General features: G+C 44.3%; 1 long non-coding RNA gene across 3 annotated transcripts; it reads right to left on the reverse strand.

The window, feature by feature from the left end:
• Nucleotides 1–2,465: 2,465 nt before the first annotated feature.
• On the reverse strand, nt 2,466–19,364 carry LOC118543372 (uncharacterized). 3 transcript variants are annotated; one of them, XR_013440873.1, is made up of 4 exons: nt 19,171–19,364; nt 18,963–19,045; nt 3,861–3,983; nt 2,466–2,743 (listed from the first exon to the last, which is right to left on the reverse strand). It is a non-coding gene; the product is annotated as an uncharacterized LOC118543372 (long non-coding RNA). The 3 variants fall into 3 exon arrangements; XR_013440871.1 differs by having other exon boundaries at nt 2,466–2,778; XR_013440872.1 differs by lacking the exons at nt 2,466–2,743; nt 3,861–3,983 and adding an exon at nt 18,491–18,639.
• Nucleotides 19,365–23,737: the final 4,373 nt, after the last annotated feature.

Genomic DNA, 23,737 nt, shown 5'->3' on the forward strand with positions numbered 1-23,737 from the left:
AGTTCTGGAGCCAACGTTCTGAGCTGTGTTATCATTTGTAATACAGTTAGATCAGTCTGTCAGAGTCTGCTTTCCATCTTGGCTCCCTGCAAATCCTCACTGAGTTTTTTTAACTTCACATGCAATAAATTTTACTCTTGCATTTCTACGGCATTTGACAAATGGGTCATCATAGAGCCACCACCCAGCACCACAGGGACGGGTATGCTGCTGCTCCAAGCACTTCCCTGCTCGGCCGGTCTGTACTTAACTCCTTCCCAAGCCCCGAGAAACCACTGATCTCCTTTCCATCCCTGTATTCTTTGCCTCTTCCAGAATGGCATATAAATGGAAAAATACAATATGTAGTCCTGGGGTCTGGCTTCTTTCACTCACCGAAACGGAGTTGAGACTCAGCCAGGCTCCTTGTGAATCCTTTTCAGTGCGTTGTTCTACTGTGCGAATAGACCACAGTTTGTTTACCCACTCTCTGCTAGAGGACAGCTTGGCTGTTTCCAAGTTGATAGAAAGGTTTACAAACCGCTTTTGGTGGGAATGTAAGTTTTCCATGCACTTAGGTGAAGATGTAGCTCAGGGATTTCGGGGCCGTGTGGTAAGTGTATGTTTATCATCACAGGGAACAGCGAGCTGTCGTCCAAGGTGGCCCTTCTATTTCTGCGTCCCTCCAGCACAGAGCGAGAGCTCCTACAGCTCCACATGCCCACCAGCATTGGGCCTGTCGCTTTGAAAAAAAGTAATTTTAGCAATACTGATTGTTGAGAGAGCGAGAGGAGGGAGGGGGGAGAGAGAGAGGGAGGGAGAGAGGGAGAGAGGGGGAGAGAGAGAGGGAGGGAGAGAGGGAGGGAGGGGGAGAGAGAGAGGAAGGTAGGAAGGGAGAGACAGGGAGGGAGAGAGAGAAGGAGGGAGAGAGGGAGAGAGTTCTGGATACAAGTCCTTTATTAGATATCTAATTGGCAAATAGTTTTTCCAAGTCTGAGGCTTATCCTTTCATGATATTTGCAGTGTCTTTTGCAGAGCAAAAGTTTTTTACATTTCTGATTAAGTCAAATTTAGCAAAATTTTCTTCTATGGATCATACTTTTGGTATGACATCTACAAACTCACCAGAACCAAGGCCACGCAGATTTCCTTTGGTGCTTTGTTTTGGAAATTTTGTAATTTTTATTTTACATTTAGGTCTATCATTCATTAGGAATTATTGTTTGTATTTTGGACAAAATATGGGTCAAATTTTTTTTTTTTTTTTTTTTTTGCATATGAATGTTTAAGTGCTCCAACAGCATTAATCGAAAGACCACCCTTCTCAGCGGAGAATGCTTTGTGTCTGTGCTGGAAGTCACTCCCGCTGTGGGGGTGCACCCCTGCCTGGGCTCTCCCGCTGCAGGCCCCCGCCCGGCACTGCGACGATGCTGCGTTCATCACTGCGGCTGGCCTATAGCGAGTCCCCACGCTGGGTCCTACAGCGCCGCTCCTTCGCCTGCTGTCGTTCAGAATTCTTCGGTTCCTGTGGTTCCTTCGCCTTGCTGATTGAGCCTTAGATTCCGTTTGTTGTCTCCAGAACAGATCTGCTGAAATTTGAGTGAGATTGTACTGACACAGCTGGGGGGAACCGGGAAAATTGACATCTTTGAAATACTTGAGTCTTCTAATCCGTGATACAAGGCATTTCTCCATTTACTGAGATCCTTTTTATTTCTTTCATCAATGTTCTGTGGTTTCCAGCATAGAGGCCTATTTTGTTGTATTCATATCCACGTACTCCGTTTGTTTTGGTGCTATTGTAAATGGTATTTTTAAAATTCAATTTCTAAATGTTCATTGTTGTCCATGGAAATATGCTTAATTGTCCTATAACTTTTAACATTACTGATTTTAGATGGTTCCTATATTCCAACACACACACTTAATAATCTAAATTTCCCTCCAAGCACTGTGTTGGCTGCATCCTGCAAGTTTTCAAATGTATTTTTATTTAGCTTAAAATATTTTTAATTTATTGTGAGATTTCTCTTTTGACCCATGGGTTATTTAGAAGTGTGCTCTTGCGTTTCCATATCTTCAGGGATTTTCCGAATATAATTTTGTTTTTTATTTCCAGTCAGTTTTGTTATATTTGAGAATATATTTGTGTGTTTTCTATTATTTTACCAGCTTTAGGATTGGATTCATGGCCCAGAATATCACTTACCTTGGTGAATTTTTCAACTTGAGAAAAATGTATTTTCTTGCTATCAGGTGGAGTCATCTATAAACATCAATATGGTCAAGCTGGTTAACAGTATTTATAGAAAAACCATAGGAGAAAAGATTAATGAGCTTCTGTTTGGTAAAATTTTCCTAAAGAGGACATAAAAACATAAATCATGGATGAAACCATCAAAATTATGAACTTTTACCCTTCAAGACATCATTTAAAATTATAGCACAGATGGAGAAAAAAATATTTGCAAAACAAATATCTGACAAAAAGCTTTTATTCTGAATATATAAATAGCTTACAACGAAATGGTGACAAACAATCCAGTGCAAATATGGGCCAGGGTTTTAAAGGACATCTCGGTAACAGGGAGACCACAACTGGCGGAGGGCGGGGGAGGCAAACGTCCGCAGAGGTCGTCCCTGGAAACGCAGGTTAAAGCCACTGAGCCAGGCCTCTGCTCGGCCGCTGGAGGGCCTGGGATTCCACCATGAGGCCACATGGAACGCGGGCGAGGATGGAGACCCCCCGGGCGCCTCTGCGCTCCTGGTGGGAGCAGAAAGCCACTTTGGAAAGCGGTTCTGCAAATTCATAAAATACGAAACTTAACACCTACCGTATGACCCCGTCATTGCACTCCTGGAATACTTACATCTGAAACACAAGCTTTGGGTACGTTTGTGTGCAGCTTGCCAGGCCGGAAATGACCCCACGGTCCCGGAGCAGGTGCTGAGGGCGGAGCTCTGGCTGAGAGCCCCCCCCCCCGCGCCCAGGGGCCCCAGGACCCAACGCTCCCTGTGGACAGAGGAAGCCAGGCCGTGGGGAAGAGTGTGCGCGCCCCGTCCCCATCTGCATGACATTCTAGAACATGCAGACTCGTCCACAGCAGCAGAGATGCGGCAGATGGCTGCCCGGAGCAGGGGTGCTGGGGGCGGGGGGGGGGGGGCGGACTCCAGGAACACAGGAGACTTCGGGTGGACGGGTCGGACCGCTCAGCTCCCAAGCAGTGACCAAATTCAACGAGGAGACGCAGAGAAGAATTCGGTTATGGGGGCTACCTAAGTGCTCGGAGGTAAACCACACTGTTTGGTCTGGCAATGCCAGTGCCCCGTCCAGCTCCTGGGCGCCGGGGCTTGGGGAGTGGGCAGGAGCATGCCCACCAGCACCAACACTGAGAGTCCCTGAAAGGAAGGCCCCCAGCAAGGGGTCATGGAGCGCTGCGTCCTGCAACAGCTGCGATTGCCCAGCCGCAGAGGGGCCGCCCCCCCTTGCTGACCCATGCCCAGGTCAGCCTGGCCTCGCTGCCCAGGGACCGCCCTGAGCTGAACGAGCAATGGCTTTACGTTCAAAACCTCCCTGTGGCTTGGCTTGAGTTTTGACATGACTTCAGGAGTGCAAAGTCTAGCTGATAGTTTTTGCACAACTTAAACATTTCATCATCGGGGAGATGTGTTTTTCAGGAGCAACATTTCTTCCAGGAGCCAAAGAAGTCCCTGGAATAAAATGACACTGGTCTCCCCCGCCAGGCCTCTAATCCCCCCTGCACCTGGGCCACCTCGCCCTAGCAGCAGGGTCGACCTAGCAGGGGGACGGGGCAGGCACCCCCGCCTCCTGTGGGCCTGACACAGTGCCCGTCCCCAGAGCCGTCCCTCACCTACTGTACCTCAGAGCCCGCGTCAAGCCTGTGTGAGGTCCTCATGCACGGGAACAGAGGTCCTTAACTGCGCTCCAGTTGCTGTGCGTCCGAGCTGTAAAGACGTATGTTCTCCTACACAGTGCAGTTCCCCTAGAATCGGCAACAGAAGGCAACTAACATAATTGCACCTCACCCTTCTAGACCATTACTGAGTAACAGAAGTACAGTGGAAATTAGAAAATATTTGTAATTGAAAAATGATCAAAACACGGCCCATCACAGCTTGTGGATGCAGCTGAGCAGTGCTTGGAGGAATCGGAACACCAGGAAGTGCATATATCACAGAAGCAGAGCGGTTGCTAAGAGAAGACCTCAGCTTCCAGTCCCAGAAGTTAGAAAAAGAACAGCAAGTGAACGCACAGATACGAGGAGGGGAATTATGAACTAAGACGAGGAATAAAACTTTCCTTATGAGCAGATAGGAGTTTCCAATGTCAACTTTTATCTAATTAAAGAGCAACCGAGCTGTGTTGACTCCAGTAGGTCAGTGTTCCTGGCACTGGTCAAGCTCTGAACACCAGGTGCACGGGCTACCTGGGGAGTTAGACCGACGTAGTAATAATTCCGCATGAGCACAGGAGAGTAACACTTTCAGGGATACGACAGTTTTCAGAAGGCTGACAATAAAACAAGTCACGTGTGAGCCACCCCACATTCCAAGGAGGTTTGTGACGAAGGGTCGGGGAGCAGGTGCAGGGCCTGGCTCTACCTGCGAGCCGGGCACCCAGCTGCACGCACGTGTGATGCCTCCACTCCAGAACTTCAGACTCCTTCCTACCTTCAAAAGCCAATGCACGGTCATGTGATCTCCCTGTTAGCACCCGCTCGCCCCACCCCCACGCTGCCCCTGGCCCAGGAAGGGAAAGGTAAAAACTGATGGGAAGATGTAGACGCGCAGAGGCAGACAGGTGAGGTGCGTAGCAGTCCGCGGTCAGTGGTTAGGGCCCAGGGTGCAGTGCAGGCTTGCTCCTGCAGCCACGGCCCTATGTACCGGGTTCAGAAGAGGTCGGGAAGCCACGGGCTCCTGAGCACCTCTGGGCCGCTGGGAGACCCTGGGCTTGGGCCCTACCGCAGAGCTGCTCGGTGTTTGGGGAGGGGCGCACCCACATGGGGAGCAGCTTATACAAATGCACGCGGAACAGAAGTACGAGGCACAGGGGCTCATTCTTCACACCTGACATCCTAAGACGCGCACATCCATTGTTTTTCTTTGGACACCATTACTCATTAGGTAACAGTCTCAGATTCACCTGCCATACACTTTCGGGACCACTGTGTCCTTAGCAGGTGCTCTGGCAGGTGCCAGGCCTGGCGCGGCGGTGTGGGGCTGGGGCAGCCCCTGCCCCCTCCCGGGATCCGGGGCCTGCAGGCCGGTGGCAGGTGTGAGGCTCCCCTCGCACTTGGAGCCCACCGCAGGGCCGACCAGCGCGGCGCAGGAGCGTCCAGCCTGCTTCCCGGGGGGCCGAGGCCGTCCTCCCCCAGCTCTGGGGCCGGCCACGGCAGGAAGCCAGGCTAACCCAGCTCCGCGGCGGTTGTGAAAGGCAAAGCCTCGGTTTTAGAATGTTTTTCAACATAAAGTCATGGGAATGGAAGTTCATGCACCAAAACAAAGTTATGTAAGAGGAATAATAAATTAAAGATGTCCAGTGGCAGCTGCAGGAGGAAAACAGGCCCACGCAGACACCCCGGCCCCTCCCCCGGCGCGGGGGCCACAGGCGGCTGAGGACCTGGGAGCGCGCCTGCCGCCTGGACCTCGCAATCACCACTGGAGCGTTTGGACAAGAGTTTAGAGAAGCAGAGAGAATGAACTGTTTTAGCTCATTTTCTTCATAATTGGCTCAGCAAACAAAAGAAAAACACTGCAAGCGTCCGCGGCCCAGGCCGTGGTGATGACTTGGCCGTGGTGATGAGGACAATGGTAACACTCACATTGCTCGGCTCTCGTGACTCGGGGAGGTCGCAGCAGCAGAGCGCGCAGGGACCAACTCCAAAGAATGTGTGTTCAACTTCATCCCCTCCCGCGCTCCGGTAGATGAAACTTAGAGCTGCTTTGAAGGGATGACACACTTTAGTTGTATGTTTCATGAAATTTTAAAGGAGTAAGTTTTTCCAGTCCCTGCACCTTCCCCTCCCCCCCTAAGCTGGGGGCTACTTGACTCTGGGCAATTTGCTCTCAAGCCTCTGTTTACTCATTTCTAAAGGGAAATAAAAATAGTGCCTACCTCACAGGAATGGTATGCATATTTATAGAAATGATGCATTAAAACCATCTGGGTCTGGTGCTTTCTAGTCAGAAGGTCTTATAGACTTAGCTTTCTTGCAGGTTACTGAAGTGCCGAGCATGGTTGGCTTCTTCAGTCACTCACTTTTGAGTTGTAGTTTTAGTGGAATAAGCCAGGATACAGGGAGTCAAGAGTGTTGTGGTGGGAAGTCGATATTGCAATTTTAAATACAATGATTAAAACTTGGGCGTGAAGGGGTCCTTGATGGTTGTGCTTGGAAAGCCCAGGGTGGTCCATGCAGATGCTGTCTGGTCCAGGCAGAGAGGGAGCAGATGCGAGGTATTGAGGTAAGAGCATGCTGGAGTTAAGTAGGAAAGAGGACTACCTGGCCAGAGCAGAGAGAACAATGGACAAAGTAGGGAACAAGGGGCCCCAGCAAACTAACTAAATAACTAACTAACAATGATGGCATATTCAAAGCAGGAATATGAAGATGTGGTCAGATTCGGGGTAAATCACTCTGTGCCAAGGTTTGAAGGGGAAGGCACAGTTACTGAGCCCAACGAGACCCACAGCTCCTGGTGAGTCACTGGGCATCAGTAGGAACAGGTCCTGCCAATCCCTGATCGAGAGAAAGAGAGAAAGGACAGTATCCCACCTTTGCTCTTCTCCCCATCCCAATTTCCTGCTGGTATCACCCATTTTAATGAAGCCAGAGGGAAAGGGACCCTGTAGATACAGGTCATAAATGTCAGCCTGCTGGGCACAAAATAGGGGGGCAAGGAGTGGGGAGTTGAAAGAGATGGACAAGCAGAAAATATCCAGCATTAGGGACAAGAGAGGTTATGAGCGGGTGAGAGTACTCAAAGTCTCGAAGACACAGTGGATTGACCTCCAGAGAAGGGGAAGTCAGAGGAACCCACGTCAGGGGGAGTGAGTATGTCTGACTTAACAGCAAGGTCATTCTGGCTATTGTGTCAACAAGGTCAGAGGATGAAGCAGGGAGAATATGCAGGGCCATCACACTAATTAAATGGGAGACAATTATGAGATGTTCAGGATAGCTTCTAGTAGGTTGTCAGCACTGAAAATTCAGAGACGTGGTCAGATTCTTAAAATGCTCCAATGGCAGCACAGCTGGATTTGCTGATGGCCTGGGTCTGTGTGATGAGGGAGAGAGGGGCCAGACGATGGCTCTGTGAGTATGACCTGAGCACCTGGAAGGCAGACGTGCTCACTCACAAATGCGAGATGTCCACAGGAGGGGTTGGCTTGGTTTTCAGAGAAAATCACAGTTTAGGTTTGGACATGTTAAGTTGGAACTATTTCTATGCCCAAGCAGAGGTTTCAGTGAGGAATTTCCACACAATCCTGGAGTTCAAGGAAAAGGTTGGGCCTTGAGATATGAATTCTGGAATAATCAGTGAGTTGGAAACTATCTCATGGGACCTCTCCCCCCTCACCAAGAGACAGAGCTGGGAGTGCAGGTGGATTTGTATGTAAGAGTGTATGCCTAGTGTACAGTTAGCATCATATAAGTGGTTGATTTTGTTCTTATTCTTAATTCTTTCCCTTCATTCTTCTGATTTAGGATTTGTTCACTCTATTCCTTTACTGACTTTTACCTTGACTTTGTATAAGACCATAGCTTCAACTATAGCTTAGACAGAACTTCTGATCTGGACAAGATGGTATAGACTTGTTTCTTCCTGCTCTTGCCATGAAGTACAATTGGAAACCCTGGAAGTCATGCAGGAAGTGGCCAGAGGACTTTGAGATATGACTAGAGAAAGGGGGGTGGCTTGTTACCCCAGGACTGGAGGAAGAGCACAGCAGAGGGCATCTTATATACCCACACTGATCTGAAGAATTTCCAGACCCCAAGCCTAACACCAGAACAAAGCCAAGTTAGGCTGATTCTTCCCCTGATTCTGACAGCATCCACTCCTCTGACATGCCAGTGAGCATGGCTCTGCCAATGGCAAGGGGGGATAGACTCAGAACCTACCAACAGCCAGAGGCACCCTTCCTCCTCACTGCCTGAAGTTCCCCTTTTCTACCAAGAATACAGGGCAGTCTTGTGACACTGGCAAGAGAGGCCCACCATACCAAGTGGCTCAGTCTTGGCTGAGCCTCCAGGGCCTAAGGCTCTCCCCCCTCACCAAGAGACAGAGGGGATCCAAGGGACACCAGGACAGGGGTCCTGCCACAACAAGCACTCAGCTAGAAAAGTACCTTTGTCCCAATGGGTCTGAGAATTCTCACCCTCTCTGACATGCAAGTGGCAAACATCATCATTCCAGGAGCCAGGACAACTCAGCATGAATATGAAGGCAATCAATGGATGCTGAGACCAAGATGAGTCAGATTTTGGAGTCATCTGACAAAGATTTTAAAGCATCTGTCATTTTAAAAAAATGCTTCAGCAAACTATTACAAATTCTCTTAAAACAAATGAAAAAAGAGAAAATGTCAGCAATGGGGGTTTTTAGGCCTTCAGTCTTGATGTCTGTTACTAAGCTGCATCTATAAACTTCATATGTATCAAGGTCTATAATTCTCTGAACTCTTTGGCAGCAGGATCCTCCCCTTTCTATTTTTAATATAAAATGTTGCATAGAATTTTAGGACATAAGAAAGATAAGGCTGGTGTTCTTTTTGGTTGAAGAGGATGAACAGACCCCCTTTGGTCCATCTTTCTTGAACTCTACCTGGACACCTGCATAGTCGCTTCTCTGGTACACAAAATTCTGCATATAATGAGACATGATCTCAACTTGTTTTTATATTACATAGTGCCAAATTAGTAAAAATTCCAAAAAGATATTTTAAAGTGAGGTAGTCAGAAGCAGCAGGGTTGGTTCTATGATTTAATATTGAGTTAGTGACTGGCTTATTGTAAAAGGAACTCATATATGATAGACATTCTGCATAAATAAATAATTGTAGCTGGACATAAAGAAAAGACAAGACAAAGTTGTCTCAGCAAAGCATAGAAGTTATACAACAGATCCAGATGGAAATTATAGACTGACAAAACATGACAGAAATCTAAAAATCGCTGGATGGGCAATAGTTGAGTGGGAATGACAGAGGATCGATTCAGGGATCTCAGGACAGAGAAATAGGATTCACCGAGTCTGAACGAGAAAAAAAGAGACTGAACAAAAAGTGAATATATGAGTAGTCTAGGGACCTAGGGGACATTAACGGAAGATCCAGTGCTTGCATCATTAGCGTCCCAGAGGAGGAAGAAAGCAGGGCTGAAGGAGTACCCAAGAAATACTGACATCCCAAATTTGGCAAAACAAAACAAAACAAAAAACCCCCCACAAACTTACAGATTCAAGAGACTGAAAAACTCTAAACAGGATAAACCCAAAGAAATCCACACCAAAACAAATAATTAAAATTCTGAAAACTAAAGAAAATATCTTAAAAGCAGCCAGAGAGAAACAACACATTGCTTATAGGAAAACACCAATTCAAATGACTGGATTTCTCCTCTGAAACAGTGGAGGGCAGAGGGAAATAGTATAATATCCTCTCCTTTCCTCTCCTTTTCTTTTTCTTTCTTTCTTTCTTTCTTTCTTTCTTTCTTTCTTTCTTTCTTTCTTTCTTTCTTTCTTTCTTTCTTTCTTTCTTTCTTTCTCTTTCTTTCTTTCTTTCTTTCTTTCTTTCTTTCTTTCTTTCTTTCTTTCTTTTCTTTCTTTCTTTCTTCTCTTTCTTTCTTTCTCTTTCTTTCTTCTTTTCTTTCTTATTTTTAGCACACTTTTAAGTGATGAAGGAAAAGAACTGTTAACTGCAAATTCTATATCTGAAAAAAAAATAACTGAGAAATTACATGGAAATAACATTTAGAGGAAGGAAAAGTGAAAAGAATTTATCACTAGCAAGTCTATGCATCTGTGCTTAAATTCTGGCTACAGGAAAGTATTACATTATAAAGAAAATAATAGAAGAAAACAGGATGGAAGAAGGAGCAACAGAAAGATCAGGGATATAGGCATAGACATCTATATTAAACTCATTTTCTCATGAATTCTTTAAGTTATATTTGATAATTATAACACAAATTATAACTCCATCTGATAAACAAGACAATGATATTTAAAAGCAGGGAAGGGAAAGTCACATAAGTAAAAGTGAAGTTTTGACATTTACTCAAAGTGGTAGAGTATTGGTACCAGTGGAGTGTGATAAGCCATCTGCACATATTGTAACGTCCAGAGCAGCCACTATGAAAAGTGTACAAAGAGATTCACTCAAAAATACTATAAATAAATTAAAATGGAATGCAAAATAATGTTCAGGTAACACAAAGAAGGAAGAAAAACATTAATAGGAATAAGAAACAATAAAAAAAAAAACAATAGAAAGAAGCCAAAGCATAAAATGACAGCGATGAGTTGAAATAATTACATTAAATACAAATGGTCTAAATACACCAATAAAGACAAAGACTGGCAGAGTGGATAAAGAAATCACCCAACTATATGCACTTTATAAGAAATTCACTTCAATTTCAACATAGCTTGATAGTAGAAAGATAGAAAAAGATATCCATGGAACCATCAATTTAAAAAAGCAGAGTGGCTATATTAATCATCTGAAAAAGGAGGCTTTAGAGCAAAGAAAATTACTATAAAGAAAGAGGAATATTACATAAATGATCAAGAAATCAACTCACAGGAAGTCATAATGATCCAAAATATGTATGCATCAAACAACAGAGTCTCAAAATACACAAATCCACAATTATAAGACAAATAAGTACAGCATGATGATCTAATGTACAGCATGGTGACTATAGTTAATAACTGTACACTTGAAATTTGCTAAAAGAACAGATTTTAAGCATTCTCACCACAAAAAGAAAAAGGTAACTATGTGAGGTGGTGGATGTGTTAATTAACCTGATTGTGGAAATCATTTCACAGGGTAGATGTATATCAAATCATCACATTTTACACTTCAAATATATAAAATTTTATTTGTCAATTATACTTCATTAAAGCTAGAAAAACAGATTAAAGAAAACAAAAACAACAACTGATAGAGCTGAAAGGAGAAACGTGCAGGTCCATAATTACAGTTGGGGATTCCAACATCCCCTCTATGCAACACAACTAATAGAAAAATGGCTAGGATATATAGATCTGAACAATATAATTAATCAACAATATCTGACTGACATGTATAGAACACACCACCCAACAACTATATAATTTTTTTTATAAATACCATGAAATATTCATCAGGATAGACTATATTCTGGGCCATCAAAGAAGCTTCAAGAAATTGAAAATAATTGAAATCAAGTAGAGCATGTTCTCTGGTATAATGGAAGCAAGCTAGAAACAATAACTAAAAGTTGACAGGAAAATCTCTAAATACAAGAAAATTAAACAACAGCCTTCTAAATATCCCATGGGTCTAAAAGGAAGTCTCAAAAAAAAAAACCTTAAAAATAATTAAAAAAAATAAAATAAAAAGTTAAGTCAATCAATCAATCTGAATGGAAATGAATATGCAACATGTAAAAGTATGTGGCATACAGCTGAAGTAATGCTGAGAGGAAAATGTATACCACAAATTGTTTCTATTAGAAAATAGTAAAAAGTGGGATGCCTGGTGGCTCAGTCATTAAGCGTCTACCTTTGGCTCAGGTCATGATCCCGGGGTCCTGGGATCGAACCCCACATCGGGCTCCCTGCTCTGAGGGAAGCCTGCTTCTCCCTCTCCCGCTCCCCCTGCTTGTGTTCCCTCTCTCGCTGTGTTTCTCTCTGTCAAATAAATAAATAACAAATCTTTAAAAAAAAGAAGGTCTCAAATCAATAATCTAAGTTCCTACTTAAATAAACTAGGGGGAAAAAACAAAATAAATCAAAAGCAAGTGGGTGAAAGGAAATAAGAAGGAACAGAGATCAATGAAGTTGAAAAGAGAAATTCAATAGAAAATCAGTGAAACCAAAAGCTGGTTCTTTGAAAAATCGATGAAATTTATTGTGTAGTATGACTTATGAAAAGAGAGAAGACACCAATTAGCAACATGAGGAATAAAATAAAATCCATCATTGCAGATCTTATAGCTATTAAAAGGAAAATAAGGGAATGTAACAAATAATTTATGCTCATAAATTCTACAACCTGGAAGACATGAACCAATTCCTTGAAAATCACAAAATACAAAATCTCAACAAAGATGAAATACATCATTTGAATAGTACTATAACCATTAAAGCCTTTTAATTTGTAACTAAGAAGCTCTCCAAAAAGAAAAATCTCCAGGTTGATTTCACTGGAGTTCTACCAAACAATAGAGAAGAGTTAACACCAATTGTACACAACCTCTTTCAGAAAATAAAAGAGGGAGGGATACTTCCCCACATGTTTAAAAGGCCAGACTTATCTTAATACCAAAACCAGAAGACAGTACAAAAAAGAATACTGGAGCTGAAGGCTTCACAAGAGGAATCCTGAAGCTTAACAGCAGAATGTTTTAACATCTCTTAGTCTTCCCAATTTATATGCAGTTGTTTCTGTGTACTTTAGTTTTTTATTTATTTTATTTTATTGTCTCTAACCCCAAGGAACATTATTATTATTATTATTATTATTATTATTATGTTTACCATATGTTTGCTAACATTTCCCCCCATAAATTATCATTCTTTTTTCTCTTTATTCCTTTTTTTCATTCACTGATTATTTTTCCTTCTTGAAGTATGTCATTTAGCACTATCTTTAACAGTATTCTACTCAGAGGTGACTTTGTATTGATCTTTATATTGCCCTTGTTCTTGAATCTAATTTTGGCAGGCACACCATTCTCAGTTGACATTTCTTTTCTTTTGGAACTTTGAAAATTTTATTCTTCTGTCTTCTAATTTTCCTTGTTTCTACTTAGAAGTTTTCTGATAGTCTAGTTATTATTTCATTTAAGATGCCCTCTTGTCTCTCTAGCCACATTTAAGATCTTCTCTTTGTGTTTGGTGCTCTGAAAATTCACTGGAATAGAGGTAATGGGCTTTTTTGTTGTTGTCACGCTTGGTATATATTCAGCTATTAACTCTACCAAAATATTGTTTCTTTTTTAAAGATTTATTTATTTGTTTATTTATTTGAGAGAGAGAGACAGACAGACAGACAGAGATAGCAACAGAGATCAAGAGTGAGTGGGGAGGAAAGGGAGAAGTAGGCTCCCTGCTGAGCAGGAAGCCCAACTCGGGGCTCAATCCCAGGACCGTGGGATCATGACCTGAGCCGAAGGCAGAGGCTTAACCGACTGACCTACCCAGGCGCCCCCAAAATATTGTTTCTATTCCAATTTTTTAATTCTTTTTCCTTGCCTTCAGTTTAGACATACATTAGAATTCTTCAGTCAATTTTTCATATCTTTTAAACTTTCTTTCACACTTATCATCTCACTCTAGCTCCAGCTACTTCTTGTGTGATTTCTTCAGAACAGTCTTCCATTTTACTAATCTCTCATCATTCTTTTTAACTAATCAGGGAGTTTTTAATTATAGTGATTATATTTTTCATGTCTGAAAGTTTTATATTTTAAATTATGTCTCCTTATTTTTTATAGTCTTTTCTCCTTGGTCTCAGTGTTGTTCTGGTTTCTGTGACTCTCTTTCATGGTGGTAATTTTTTCTAGTAGTTTTGGTAAGTTTTAATTGTGAGCTCATACGTGTAGTTCAACTTAATAATACATAAGGACACCAAATGCTCTCCTTTAAGATTTTATTTATTTATCCGAGAGAGAGAGATCACAAGCAAGGGGCAGGGGTAGAGGGAGAAGCAGACTCCTCACTGAGCAGGGAGCCCAATGTGGGACTCGATCCCAGAACCCTGGGATCATGACCTGAGCCAAAGGAAGACGTTTAACTGACTAAGCCACCCAGGTGCCCTGAAATGCTCTCCTTTAAAGAAGATTTGCATTTACTCTTGTTAGGATCCAGGGAGCACTGTTGGTTTAGGAACACTCTTGGAGGTTTAAATTTTAATGTAGAATTTATCCTTTAGAGCCAACCCATGAGATCACGGTGGACAAACCCCAGCTTCATATATGTGGCTGCTGGTAACTGATACTTCAGGACCAACTTTACATACTTAACATTTTTCTTAGTACTGATGTTTAGTTTCCAAGAACTAAGTACCATGACTATGACAGCATGCTTTAAAAAATGGCAGCCATTCTTCCTTGAAAAAGCCAGGAGACTAGAAGACTAGTGAAGTGAGCTCTGTTCTATCTTCTGTGTTCTGGGGTTCTGGGGCACCATGGTGACAGCTTTAGGGTCTTGAGGGGAGAACTGGGTGTTTGTTCTACATGGAGTCAATTATAAATTTGTATGTGATCGATATTGTCTTATCTCTTTTGTTAGTGAGAAATAGTTAATAAGTGGCCTTTGTTAAAACATAACACATTTTCTGGGAATAAAAATTCATTTTTGGAATCCCCGACAAGTTCTGAAGAGCATTATAAAGAGCACATGAAGCATGCCATTTCAAGTCTTCATGCTAATGATGTTTGCACGCCTGGATTCTAAGTAATGACACATGTCGTCTGTGTCCACTTGCAGTTTGAAAAAACTTACTGTAAGCTAAGAAGATTATTAAAAGATGTAGAAAACCAGATGGTTTCATTTATACAATTTTACATGAAAATAAACCAAGAATAGATTATTTTTTGTCATTTGGATATTTGCTTGTGCCTCTCCCCTATTTTTCCTAATAATAATTTTATGATTCATGAGTCAGTGTTAATGGCAGGTTTTGTGCCTGGGTCTTGCCAAAGCAAAAGAACCTTGCGTACCTAACAGCAAGGAATCTGGTTCACCAGTCTCCCTTTCACATAAGCATGAACCTCTGTACTTACTTCCTATCCCCCTCCTCTTTGGCAGGGACGAATGTGGATATTGATTACAGATTGGGCTACATTCCCACTGACCCAGGAACTCTGGAACAAGCCTCTGGTGCTTGCATATGCAGTGTAACGGTAGTTCTAATTGGGCATCATTTGGGATTCAGACACAACTGACCACATCTAGAAAAGCAATGGGGTGAGCCTCTTGAAGAGAGTGTGAGTACCTCCTGGGAGAGAAATGAACCAAAGGAAGTGAAACCAGGCATGATAACTGAGTCCCAGTGAGCAGGTCTAGGTAGCGGGGCAGGTGATCCCCAGGTGCGAAAGCTCTGTCCTGATGTGTTTCCCTTTGTCCAGCCCACTTGCACTCACACTGGCCTTTGTGAGGGCTATATGAGTGAAGACGGAGACAGCTGGGACAGAGATTGCTTGCAAATATTAGAGCTGTGCCTTGAACATACCTCTTAAATCTAGCCCCTTGGCCTTCTACCTAGAAACCCAATCACTGCAACAGTTATCAACCCAAAGCAAAAGGGGCACCTGCATCCTTTTTAGCAAGACAGCATGCTGTGCAGAGAAGACCCCAGATGCCTTCCTGTAGTGTAAAGAAAGCCATTTCTGCTCCCAGTCAAGGCTTAGTGTGTGGTGGGAGAAGTGTGATCTGGTGGCTTAGACAGGGGTCAGCAAACTTTCTGTAAAGGGCCAAGAATTTGTATTGTAGGCTTTGCAAGCCATATGGTTTTGGTTGCAACTACTCAACTCTGCTGCTGTAGCTGGAAAGCAGCCATAGACAGACCGTAAGGAAAGGGGTGTGGTCGTAGCACAACAAAACCCAGACCGCAGTGAGCCAACCCCTAGCCTCCAGGACGGGTTGTGGAGCTACCCATCCCCGCACTGTCACTGGTGGGCAGGCTTCTGTCTGTGAAGTGTGCTCCGTCACTGACCATGTCTCAGGGTCCTCGTGAGGTTTGAATGCGGGGCAGGATGGGGTGGTGGTTAATGTCACTCCCTAGGTCTGAGATCGTAAGCAGGCACTGTAACTTCTCACTATCCCTTTTCCTTGACTGTATAATTGAGATCATGAAGATAACAGCTCTCACTATCTCAGGATTTGTTGTGGGGAAAATGAGCTGAAGTGTCTAATGCCATGCCTGGTACAGAGGTATTATGATTCCTGTCATGAAAGACGGTGCTGGAGAGGACACATGTGAGTGTTAGTTTAGGGAAACAAGCAGAGTGGGGTGGGGAGGTGGATGGTTTAGGACCCGTCAGGGGCTTTGAGAGCCCTGCCAGCCCAGGTGAAAGGCAGTGTGTCCTGCTCCACAGGAGGCTGCTTCGCTCGGCACTCGCAAGTCTCTCTGACGCCACGTGCCTGTGAGACTTCAGTCAAGAGAGACAACCTCTCCTGCCAGCAGCCATGTGCCCCCACAGCAAGACGAGCTGGCCCCATGGCATAGCTGGTGGGTTCTTGCTGAGCCGAGGTGCCGGGTGGAGACCACAGGCAGAAAGTCAGGGATATACGGCCAGTAGGAGCCGAAGCAGGATGGAGTCGGCAAAAACCACTATGTGCCTTGAGCAGTACTTGGGCCAACAGAAGGCACCCACCGCTTTCACACCAAATGCCAGCAGAATATGAGGCAAATGAGAGGAAAAGGCTACTGCTTGAGAAGCAGAGGGCACAAGTGGGGGTGCGTCCACCTGCCTCCATCACAGGGGGTGCATACCTTGGAGCATCTGCGGGAGCCACTCATGGTGGCAGGAGGAAGGAGGGAAGGCAAGTGTCTAGGTGGTTCCCCGGAGAGACTAACCTATTGGATTATACTTTAAGCTGGACAGAAGGACAAGACTGTTATCCTTTGCTAATCCCAACTTTCTAACCCAAGGCTTATGAGGAAGATGGAATCAGTCTTGAGCCTAGTAAAGGGGATACATATCCTCAGTTTATTCAATCTGATTAAACTTTGTGTTTCTTCTTCACCACTTACACTAACACTTACACTAACATAAGTTTAGGGTACAAATGGCAAGGCTTTGGGACTTTCCTGAGAGTAACTAACACAGAACAGAGAAGAAGGTGTTTCCATTAGGACTTGGCAACAAAGCTGCCTTAGGCTGTAGATCTCCAGGGCTTCTGAGCTCCAGCATGTAGGGGTAAACCTGTAGTGTAGACACAATCTTGCCCTGAAACATGGTCAGAAGTTATGGTGGCATTGTGTGGTTTTATGATGGTTGGTCCAAACTGTTTCTAACCTCCTATGAAACAGGCATCTTTGCAAGATTCCTTAACTCCAGTAAAATTTGTGTTTTGATTGTTAACATGACCCTATCTCCATTCACAGGTTAGCAAGGCATTGTATGTTATTCTGATGCTATAATTTCATAATTATACACTTGGTGTGTGACACGGTCCCTCTCCTTCCCTCTTCAGTGGTTCCTGAAGGGACTATGTGTGATGTAGAGGGTTCCTTGACCATTGGTGGAAACCATGATTAGTGTGTATTATCCATTGTTGGTCAGAGGGACTGATGGTGTTCTATAGGAAACCTCACAGCATTCATGCCACCACCCAAGCGGGATATGCTCAGAGCCTCAACTCTAAACATAAAGTGAATCTTCTCCTCAGAGGGGGTTTAAATTGCCATCTCCATAACCACAAATACATGAGAAATCTGCAAAGAGAACTCAAAAGTCAAAAGGACCCAGCTACTAAGCCAAAGAAAAGAAAACTGAAACAAGACAGAGCCACCATCTTGAAGAGCAAACTATAAAGAAGGACAGACTGCCACTCAAGTAATCTGATTAACAAGCTAGTATATAAACACCATACTTGGAATAAATATGTGAACAGTAGCCAAGAACTTTCTGTAATTTCTACTAAGAACCCAGGCTGAAATGATCAAAACCATGAGTGCCCCGTAGCTGCCGTTATAGTTACTGAAGAACCCACGTTCACCAGACACATTAATGCCTCACTTAAATATGCACAGTATAGATGGTCATACAGTACGTTCACAGTGCTGGATGCAGTTCTCATTAAATAATCTAGAATCAGTCAAATCCTGAGTTACAGAAACCTTCTACAGATTTTTCTTGAGAAACTGGACTGAGCGGATTATACCTGGATATGAGAAATACATGTTTAATGGGAAATGTTTAAATGCAATAATACAAAGGTAAGTAGGACTCCCTCCATTGTTTATTTTACTGGGGTCGATCTATGTCAGGGAATGCATCCAAGATCACCAGTGTGAGTAATGGAAGAATAGACAACACATGTGTGCTTAGCAGGCTGTCTCTTGATGGCGTGAATGTTTATTTTCAAAGGAAATTTCTCATGGCTTTCCTTATGCTCCAGGAGGAGCAGAGCCATGTCTCCCTTCCTCACAGAACTCCATACCCTGCTCCTGCTGGAGAGGACGTAGCAGGTTCTCAGTAAATGTTTGCTGATCAAACAACAGGAAAGACGAGCTGCTTCATAAAAATGGGTCACAAGTTAGGCTTTGTAATTTTAAATCTGTACAAGTTAACTTTTAATGGAAATTTTGGGGCCTCCCTGAAAGAAATTGGCAAACCTTGAATCCACAAAGATTTTGGTCCAAGTCAGTAACACCATGAGCCCCGAGCTTGGGTGTCCATGAAGGGCAGTGCTCCTCTGGGGGGAAGGGCAGACACAGAGGAGACAATGATGGACACATGCTGAGGGTCCTTCAACAGACTTCACACCCGCAGCACTGAGCACGCAGTCCTCAGATCGTCGCTCGTGCAGGTCCCTGCTCCAGACGAGGGGGAGTCCCCAGCCCGGCGCCCTTGTCCTCGGCCCTCGGGCCCCAGACCCTGGAGCCCGCGGAGTGACCGGCTCCCTGCTGATGGCTGGGCCTCTACCTCTTCTGTTCTAACCGTCACATTTATGGGAATTCAGATTAAAAGGAAAATTGCAAGCAGAAAAAGAGGTTAGAAAACCTTCACAGGGTTTACCGATTTTACTCTGGGCTTTATCACAGGCGGGCTCCGTGCCAGATCATGTCAGCTCTTGGAAGACCATCCGAACTCTTTACAAACTGCAAACAGAAGAGGGGAACAACGCACACTTTGTTCAGGTCATTTTGAATTTGCTTCAAGTGAACGCAGCATCCTGCTTCTTGGTACGGAACACACGCCAAACTTGTAACTTGCCAGAGCTCACCAGAGAAAAATGGGACTCTTGTCTCTCGGCCCCCTGGCATCTGGGCGTAGATTTATGATGATCTCCGGGTTTCTCCTTGCTCCTTCTGCTGGTGTTGAGAGCGTGAGTGATGAGCGCTGGTGATGTGGGGGTGATGAACACATCAGGGAGGAGGGTCCCTGCCAGCGCCCCAGCACGCATGTGCTACCCGGCATGGCCCGGGGCCGTGGAAGTGACCTCCAGGACACTCACCAGAATTGGCACAAAGCCCAGCTCGGTTCTCAGCAGCCTGGCAACCAGTTGTGGACTCGCCCTTCCCCCCAACCAACGAGATAGTACTGAGTCATAGGATTACAAGATACGCTGAAAGTTCCAAGCAATTATATCAGAACTCCATAACAGAATGGATTATAAAATAATCCAACTCAAAACACAGAAGATTTCTTTTTTTAATACAGAAGATTGAAATTCTATTTTACTTAGTGGTTGTAAAGGATCTCCCTGATTGGCTTTCTTTTATGAAACATTTATTTCATGGTAGAAAGAATACTAGCTCACAAATCAGATGAACCTGATTCAGTGTATTGGGAACTTAGTTTAATACTTGTGAGATAATAGGAAAAAATATATATATATATACATAGGTCTCTGACCATCAGTTCCTGGCACAGAGCTCCTAAAATCCTTGTGAGTTCCTAAGGGATAAGAGAACTGGGAACACCTCCTGTTCTGACGAGGTGACTCTTGGGGGGCAGGGGCTCCTGGATGAGGCATGGTCACCAGAAAGAGCCACCTCAGTTAGAAGCTTGGAGTTTTGAGCCCCACCCCCAACCTCCAGAGAGGGGAGGGGCTGGAAATGGAGTTAAGGATTGATCACCTGTGTAAAGAAGCCTCCATAAAATCCCAAAAATACAGGATTCAGGAGCTTCAAGGTTGGTGAACACATCCACCGTCCACACCGGGAGGGCGACCCTCCCAAACCTCACCGTATGTGCCTTTCCATCTGGTGCTCGTCTGTGTCCTTTATCACATCCTTTAACAGACTCGTCAACGGGGGCACCTGGGTGGCTCAGTCGGTGAAGTGTCCGACTCTTGGTTTCGGCTCAGGTCGTGATCTCAGGGTCCTGAGGCCAAGCCCCACACTGGGCTCCCAGCTCAGCACGTTCGGCGGGAGTCTGCTTGGGATTCTCTCTCCCTCTGCCTCTGCCCCTCCCGCTCGTGCTTGCTTTCTCATTCTCTCAAATAAATAAATAGATCTTCATAAAAACAGACTGGTAAACTGGTGAATAAGCGTTTCCCTGAGGTCTGCAGGTCGCTCTAGCAAATCCGTCAAACCCGAACGGGGGGTGTGGGTCCCTCCGGTCTGCGGCCGGGTTGCACAGAACCTGGGGGACCCGCAGACCCACTGCTGTGGTCGGCGTGTGAAGGGGACGCCGTCTCCTGGGCCTCGGCCCCTCGCCTGTGGGGGCTCCAGGCAGACAGCGTCAGAACTGGGTGCAACCGTAGGGCACCCGGCTGGCGTGCCGCAGGCTGCCCGGTGTGGGGGGGACACCGCACGCATGGGGTGACCCGAAGGGCCAGAGGCGAGGTGTTCCGTGTGAAGGCAAAGGACACTCACACAGGAGCGAGAATGGATGTTGTTTTCCTGACACAGGTGGGAAGATTAAGATTTTTTCAATATAGGACCCAATTCCAGTTTCCCCATGTGTGCAAGGAAATAAGAAAGCTTACACACTTCTCATGTTCTGAACAGAAATTCCATTTAACGAGAACACAGAATCCAGAAAAAACTTAAATCAGAGCCCCAAATGGCATCAGAATTACCTGGGTTGCTTGAGAAAATGCAGATTCCCGAGTTTCCTTACAAGTCTTAGTTTTTAAAGAGGAAACTAATGTAAGTAATTTTTTCAAATAAATACATTTATAAAGAAATGTTGATTCTCCTTACCCTTCAATAAAAGTCTCAACGATGTTAGGGTACCGTTGTTTCTTAAATAAGTCACTGAACTGTAGCCTACACTGTTGAGATTTGGTGGACTAAGTCCCTTCAGTGATTTTAGCAAACCCGAGGAAGGCAAAGTTCTCCTTGATCGCCTCCGGCATTTAACTTGGCGCCGTGTCTGTCCAGAGCCCGGAGAGCATGCCCACGGGCTGACGGGGAGCTGGCATTCTGCATGCCCGCCTGGCCCGAGGGGAACGCGCTGGACCCCACAGGCAGGAGGCAGGTAGCTGTGGTCCCATAATCCAGCTGGGTTAACGCCGAAGCCCCTGTCCCTCCGGAGAACCCAGGCCCGCTCTCCCAGCCACGACTGAGACTCACCTCTTCCTGAGGATGAGAAGGTGAGAAATGGAAGTGACCCCCACCTGCAACTTAGAAGTTTGCTTCTAAATTTACACAGCAGTTCTCAGGATTCTGGAGATGAGATTTCCAGGTAGAAATCATGTCTTTTTCCAAACTTCTGAGTCCCAGGAAAATCACTCTATTTCTTATTTCTCTTACAGGACCATCCTGATTGCAATCTTTTCACATCTTTTAAGATGTCTGGAACACTATGTCATTGTTAGTATTAGTTACATCAAATAGAGGAAGTTTTCAATCAGTGTGTCAAAGCATGGATCAAGATTTACATATGTAAATGTAAACTTCATAAATACTCTGAGAAAAATGGAAGAACACAGATCTAGAAAAATAAAGGTAGATAATTTGAGAAATATGCACTTCAAGTGCAGGGATCTGGGCATGTGACTCCTGTGTGAGCCTTTGCACACACATGGGGCCAGGCGTCACACGGACACGGTGCACAAAGGGCTGGCCCGGACCACTGACCGCTGAAAGTAAAGAAAATAAAATTGGGCACTGGCCCTGTTTCCTTTACCTGTTAATTACAATTTATAATTTGCTTTGGTTTTGAAATGTTTTCCTGTGCCTTTGAGTTTCTACCAGCATGTTTGTCATGCAGGATCTCACACTCCTCATGAATCTGGCTTCATCTGGATCATTTCTTTCCTTCTATATTCCGTAGACTTTGCATTTGATAAATATTCATTGAACACTTACTATGTTTGGTTATTGCTTTAGGTATTAAACACAAAAATAAACTAGACATAAACCCTGCCCTCAAGAAATTTCCAGCTGAGACATATAAAAAAAAGTGCTATATGAGGGTTTTAGAGGGGAGGAGGTAACAGGGTGATGGGTACTAAGGAGGGCATGTGTGGTGATGAGCACTGGGTGTTATACGCAACTAATGAATCACTGAGCACTACATCAAAAACTAATGATGTACGATATGTTGGCTAACTGAACATAATAAAAAAATTGCAAAACGCAATTAAAAAAAAGTGCTATATGATGGAAGAGCAAAACAGAACAGCAGTTACTCCAGATGTTACTCCAGAAGGTGCGGGAGGGGGCATTGCTGTAGAGATGGGTCCTGATGAGGGTTGACATTGATGTGGAAAGAACAGCATGAACTCGTGGGGACAGACAGGGCGAGGGAATGCACGCGGTTGGCAGTGTGGGATGGTGTTGTGGGTCACAGGTAAGGACTGGGGGGCCAGCCTAAGGGGTTAAATATCACTCTGCATTTGGCGAGCCAGCCGTGATGGACCCCAGGCAAGCACATAGCAGATTTTATTTGTATTTTTAAAAAGTCAATTAAGCATGTAGGGGAATAGGTCTGCAGTGGTTAATTTTATGTGTCCACTTATCTGGGCAAAACCAGAGAATATGTGAATAATGGTGTACTCGTTCATGCAATGATATACAAAAATAAAAATAAATAAGTAATCTCTGTACACTCGATGTGAATTAATCTCACAAGTGTTTAATATAAAAGCAAGTTATAAAAGCATATACTGTAAGATTCTGCTTATATGTATATTTTTAAAGCATGTAAGTCAATACCAAATACTGCGTAAGACTCCGTACATGTGTAGTGAAATAGGAATGAATGTTTGGGAAGGATTGTCGGTTCGTGCGATGCTCACTTCTGCGGCGGGGAAGGAGGCCTTGCTCTGATGGTGTTGCTGATATTTTATTTCTTCCACTGGCAGCGAAGTACATGAGTATCCATTATCTTATTATTTATACATTCTTCAGGATATTCCATCACACCTGTGAAATAAATACTGTTAGTCACGGGGGCAGGAGGCGCCGCTATGGCGGACACACTAATAAACGAGGAATACATAGAAACGGGTGATATTGGGGCGCCTGGGTGGCTCAGATGGTTAAGTGTCTGCCTTCAGCTCAGGTCATGATCCCAGGGTCCTGGGATCGAGTCCCGCATCGGGCTCCCCGCTCCGCGGGAAGCCTGCTTCTCCCTCTCCCACTCCCTCTGCTTGTGTTCTCTCTTTCGCTGTGTCTCTCTCTGTCAAATAAATAAATAAAATCTTTAAAAAAAAAAAAAAAAAAGAAACGGGTGATATGATCTTAAAGGAAAAAAAATGGGCTACTGTTTTTAATGTATGCATGAATGTAACACTATTTCAAAGTATGTATTGGAAACATTTTCAAAAGAAATACCACAAAACTAAAAGAATATTGAGGGTTTTTTTTGTTTGTTTTGAATTTTAAAGACAGGCA

This window comes from Halichoerus grypus, chromosome 9 (genome assembly GCF_964656455.1).
Source record: "Halichoerus grypus chromosome 9, mHalGry1.hap1.1, whole genome shotgun sequence".
NCBI lineage: Eukaryota > Metazoa > Chordata > Mammalia > Carnivora > Phocidae > Halichoerus > Halichoerus grypus.